Raw genomic sequence first — 6,000 nt, 5'->3', positions numbered from 1 at the left:
CGAGCCCGTGGCACCGGTTAATGCCCCAGTGAAACGGGAGCTGCGCGCTGATGCGTATGTCAGGGATTCACGTCTTGTTTTTGTCACGTGACCTCTGTACCTCGGATTTATTGGGCTGTAAACAAGACCGGAATCTCTAAAGTCTAAGATGTGTTTCTGTTACTAAACTGTTCATAGCAGCAGGTTCACGTGTGTAAGGGTTTTATACATAGGGTACCAACAATAAGAAAATGTCACCTGTTTCTTTACACGTGACAATAATCGCGTACATACATTTGATTAAAATTATTCTTTCTTTTCTTTTTTTTCTTTTCTTTCTTTCTTTCTTTTTTATTTCTACTCAGACATTTCTTTCTTTCTTTCTTTCTTTCTTTCTTTCTTTTTTATTTCTACTCAGACATTTCTTTCTTTCTTTCTTTCTTTCTTTCTTTCTTTTTTATTTCTACTCAGACATCTCTTCTTTCTTTCTTTCTTTCTTTCTTTCTTTCTACTCAGACATCTCTTCTATCTATTTCTTTCTTTCTTTCTTTCTTTCTTTTTTATTTCTACTCCGACATCTCTTCTTTCTTTCTTTCTTTCTTTCTTTCTTTCTTTCTTTCTTTTTTATTTCTACTCAGACATCTTTCTTTCTTTCTTTCTTTCTTTCTTTCTTTCTTTCTTTTTTGTTTCTACTCAGACATCTCTTCTTTCTTTCTTTCTTTCTTTCTTTCTACTCAGACATCTCTTCTATCTTTCTTTCTTTCTTTCTTTCTTTCTTTCTTTCTTTCTTTCTTTTTTATTTCTACTCAGACATCTCTTCTTTCTTTCTTTCTTTCTTTCTTTCTTTCTTTCTTTCTTTCTTTCTTTCTTTCTTTCGAAAGTTTTTGTATACTGTATGTTTGGAGTAAACTCCATAGATGGAGGTGAAATTTCCACCTTGTGGTGTTCACCATGTTCTAGGTCGTGCTCCTCTTCCACCCTGCTGTAGCTAGTGTACAGTGTAGGACAGTGATATGCGGTATGAGACGTAGTCGAAGTGCGTGCAGATGTGCGACTGGGTAAAAAGCTTTTATCTAATGGAAGGTACAGATTGTAGATGTACATATCTGTGTACAGGACCAGCAAAACGTGTTGGGTTTAAAGAAAGCATCCAGCTGGAAGAGCAGCAACAGTTAATCCGGCAGCAGGGCAGGCAGTATCCACTAGTGCGTGCTCACACACACACACACACACACACACACACATACACACACATCACTCCTTTTAGGCCCTGTTAAGTGTCTCTGCAGGTTAAGAAGGGCACATCTGTACAGAGTTGCCCTGCAGGCTGTCACGTTCACAGAGACACTTGGTCTAATTCACTGCTCTGTGATAGAGTTTAGTCTAATGAGCTGCTGACACGCTGTAATCAATTTCTCCTGTTAGTGAACAACGAGGTTAAAGGTCATGAGGAATTTCAGTGCTCTGGTCGCGTACAGGAAAAGGAAATTAAACCGTCAGACAGTCACCTTTCTGTGTGAGTGTGTGTGAGTGTTTTGTGAGTGTGTGTGTGTGTGTTAGGGATCACAGTATGAGACAGTCGCTCGCTGTGTCAGAACACAATTCTCTGGGACATCATTTCTGTGATGTCACTGGGTCCGGAGTGAAGATTCCCGGTGGAGGAAGTTGGCAAAGTGGCTGCGAGTGTTCACAATGCAGCCTGACAGCAGGGAGTCCCTGACCTTTTCCTCCACCATTCCACCAGTCTCTCTTTCTTTTTCCTCCATCCATCCCTCCATTTCTTTCTTTCTTTCTTTCTTTCTTCCCCTTATTCTCTCTCTCTCTCTCTCTCTCTCTCTCTCTCTCTCTCTCTCTCTCTCTCTCTCTCTCTCTCTATATATATATATATATATATATATATATATATATATATATATATATATATATATATATATATATATATATATATATATATATATATTATCTGTCCTTTGTCTTTCTTCCTCTGACATACAGTTTGTTTTTATGTCTGTCTCTGACATGCAGTTTGTTTTTCTTCCTTTCTTTTTCTATGACATTGTTTGCTTTTCTTTCTCTCGCCTCTTAGCATTCTTTCATTCATTTTTGTTCCCAGGAGAGGATTATATGTTTCTTTGTCTCCTTTTTTCTTGCTCTGTTGACACCTGGCTTAAGTGATTAATTTAACAACTCCCTCATGGAGCTCTGGTAGATCTTTGGTGAATTTCTGTTGGATCTCTGATAGATCCCTAACAGATCTCTGATGGATCTCTAACAGATCTCTGATGGATCTCTAACAGATCTCTGATGGATCTCTAACAGATCGCTGATGGATCTCTAACAGATCGCTGATGGATCTCTAACAGATCGCTGATGGATCTCTAACAGATCGCTGATGGATCTCTAACAGATCGCTGATGGATCTCTAACAGATCTCTGATGGATGTCTCATGAATTTCTGATGGATCTCTGATGTTGGACTGTTTAGAGTCACCTGTCTCAACATGATCTGTGCTCCTGTCCCAGTCAGGAAGTTTCTTTCAGGTGAAACACAGCAGCATTACGTAACTCCACTGGACCATTTTGGGCCTCCTAATCACACTTCCTTTGCTGTCGAGATTTTCGGAGAGACCAGAAGTGCACTTCGTCCTGTTTTCAAACTTCGACCTTATGCGTTCAGTGCCACATTGTATTTTTTTTTTTCCCTCAGTGTCCTATTGAACTCCAGGTCTGATGAGAGCAGCCGTAACAATGGCTTGTGAAGTGTGTTTCCTCCGGGCCTGAAGCCTCGTCAATGAGATCAAATGAGGCAGTCTTTCAAAAACACACAAAGATGTATGCATGCTTGCATTGTCGCTGTCCATCAAATCCTCTGTGTGACTTTGTCACTTAATCTTCTTTGTTTCATGTGTCACCAGGAGTAAGAAAGTAATGCAGTCGGTTGGTATGTCATTGTCTTTAGTGAGAAAGAGAATGTATCATGCTTTGTTCTGTCTTGAGTTTCTAACAAGTGCTGGAACAGTATGAAAACATGCCATGTTGTTAAACATAGTGCTTTTTTAAAGACTAATACGACATTGTGATCATTGAGTCATAGGATATTTTTGGAAATCGGCTTTGTTAGGACACTTCTTTTCGGCTTACCAGACCATGAAAAACTTTCCCGTCAGTTAAATCGGTTTGTTTAAGTTTTTCTTACGTCTACTACTTGAGCATTTATGACAAGTAGTAGATGTAAACTGTGTTTACAGAAAGTAGCATAAAATGCAAATTCAATGAAGCACGGTTCAAAATGTCAGTCTAAACACTACACACACACACACACACACAGCAGATAGGAATCCAAATCGATTAGCTGAAGACGCCAGGTTGCCAGGTATGACGCACAGTTTTCACAGTTCCAATTTGAACTTGGGCCAAACAGTGGAAAATAACTTGTACACGTTCACTTTACAAACCTGGTGAGATTTTTTTTTTTATTTCCTTTGACTCTTGGTTTCCAAAAAAAAAAACAAAAACAGTCATGCTGAAACCCGTCTATTCTCGCAGAACTGCACCGCTGATCGCTGTCATTCTTGTTAGAGCTGAAATTATTTGTGAATAATTTTTTTTAAATTAAAATAAACGTTTTGCTAAAAAAAAAAAAAAAAAATGTTGAAAAAAAGGAAATTGTTTACAACATAAACATAAATAGTAAGTAAACGTAAGAATATAAATATATCTCAAATTTCCACATTGTATGTTTGCTCTTTATAAATAGTCGATTATATTTGCAGTATATAAAATTTCTGTAGAAAGTAATGCAAAAAACTTTATAAAATCTATTTATTTGAGTGCATTTTCTCTCATTTAAATACCAAATAACCTTTAATCTTTTATCTGATATTTTAATCTGTAACTTAAAACATTTTTTTTCTATGTTCACAGGGATACCTGTGACCTTTTTTTTAGTAAGACATATTTATTTTAAAAGACCATCGGGGCATGAAAAACAAATTGTTTCTGTTTGTTTTTGTTTTAGTGAGTGAAATGTAAATGGTGATAATTTGTGTGTATTGGACAATGACTTCATCATTTGTTGCACATGGAAAGTGCTATCAATACTTTTTCACAGCAGCCCACATGTTCCCAAACACTCGTCCTCCGCTGCCACCTACCCCCTCTTTCTTCTCTCTCTTTCTTTCTCTCTCTCTTTCATTCTCTCTCTCTCTCTCTCTCTCTCTCTCTCTCTCTCTCTCTCTCTCTCCCTCAGCAGTGGCATGAAGGCAGAGCAGCAACAGAAATCAGACATAAGAGCAGAGTTCATTGAGAAGGCTGCAGAAAAAGAAAAAGGTGAACCAATAAGGCAGCAGCTAAAAGTAAATCATCCCTATTGTCCTACAGTTCAGCTGAAAGGGGGTGCCATTACTTTTCCTTGAGTAAGTATCATTACTTTTCCTATGTAAACGTCCGTGCCTTTGAGCCTACCGATACATATTTGCATAATAACTCAATGTCAGGCTGTATAACAGGTTACAATTTTACAGACCTTTAAAGATCTGAAGGAGTCGCTTTTAATTTATGGTTAACAAACGCTGAGGGATTTTTAAAAAAAATTGTACGTGTTTTCTTGGTGGAATTTCAGTCTCGGGATATTCGAGGTCATTTGGGTTAAGAGGTGTTAAGCGCATCATGCAAAGTCAGGAGGTTTGGTAAGGCTGGGAAATGCAACAACAACAATAAATAAATAAATAAGTAAATAAATAAGTAAGTAAATAAATAAATAAATAAATAAATGGCTCAATAAATAAATAAATAAAGACATATTTATTTAACTAATTGCAAGTTATTAGAAAATTAATAAACTTTTTTCCTTGCTATAATAATAATAATAATAATAATAATAATAATAATAATAATAATAATAAATATTATTATTTCTCTTCATCTCTCATTTTTATAATTAAGCAGTTGAACTTCTAAGAGTTTTCTCTAGGCACAGCTCTCAGCATGAGGGTCCTTTGCTCTCGGTGCGTTCTCGTTGCGGTAGCGTTTTCTAAAAGCCGTAAATCTGCCTGAACAAGAATAAAAGGAAACTGATCCCTTTGAATTATAGCTTCCACTCACAACTGCCAAACAGGTTTTACTCTAAACAGGAGGCAAGACTGGTCAATATACTCACTCCTCTTTTCTTTCTTTCTTTTCTTTTCTTTTCTTTTCTTTTCTTTTTTCTCATGTTATATGTTTTCTATTTTACTTTGTCTCCTTTTTTCTCTTTCCTAAGAAGGTGTTGGGAGCATTTAGGGCTGGAAAATGATCCTGCAAGCTTGAACATGTGTGTGTGTGTGTGAGAGTGTGTGTGTGTGTGTTTTGTGACTTGAGTTTCTTTCTTTTTTCTTTCTTTCTTTAAAAAAAAAATCAAACTCCAAATGATTACAAAAAAGAGACTAGATGATGATTAAATCTACAATCATTTATTGCAGTAAAACACTCAGACATTTAAAGAAAAATTTTAAAGTAGCAGTAAGCGTCCTCGTGTGCTGTTTAAATCCGTACGGCGTGGAGATAAAATTTTGTTTTAAATTAAAAAAAAAAAGTATTTCATGACGTTTTAATCTGTAATGTTGTCAACAGCACAGATTCGGATTATTCTTTAATATCCCGTCATAATTACGGTTTCAAACTTGACTTATTTCTTTTTAAAAATGTAAAAGTTCCAGGTTTATAACGTATCAGGATTTTTCAGCAGTAAAGCCTCGATCATTTCTTAAGCCATCTGTGCGTTTTTTTTTTTAAACGTAGATTTGACTTTAAATGAAATGTAAATGCTGAGGATTTCTGTGTTTCGGGTAAACACGTTCCTCATTTGTTTCACAAATACAAAGAATACAGTTTGTGTGTATTTTTATATATATACACACGCACACGCGCACACACACACACTTTTTTTTTTCCTCTCTGTGTGATAACTCTTTGTGTGTGTTGGATATGTAATAAAAACACACCTCTGTAACTGATTGGTTTAATAATTTCTCCAGCAGCATA

The 6,000-nt window shown here is 36.2% G+C and overlaps 1 protein-coding gene across 2 annotated transcripts in view; it reads left to right on the top strand.

Annotated features, from left to right (window-relative positions):
- The window catches only part of LOC132838152 (transcription factor SOX-13-like), a 32,474-nt gene that overhangs the window by 621 nt on the left and 25,853 nt on the right, over positions 1-6,000 (top strand). Inside the window, exon 1 of one of the 2 annotated variants that reach the window (XM_060858334.1) lies at positions 4,203-4,394. The exons of the other annotated variant lie outside the window; for it this stretch is intronic. The gene's annotated coding sequence lies outside the window, so the exon portion shown is untranslated. Of the gene's footprint in view, positions 1-4,202; positions 4,395-6,000 lie in introns of those variants that run through there. 2 annotated transcript variants of the gene reach the window in all.

This window comes from Tachysurus vachellii, chromosome 22, assembly GCF_030014155.1.
Source record: "Tachysurus vachellii isolate PV-2020 chromosome 22, HZAU_Pvac_v1, whole genome shotgun sequence".
NCBI classification, from domain to species: Eukaryota; Metazoa; Chordata; class Actinopteri; order Siluriformes; family Bagridae; genus Tachysurus; species Tachysurus vachellii.
This window is presented reverse-complemented; position numbering and strand designations above follow the sequence as displayed.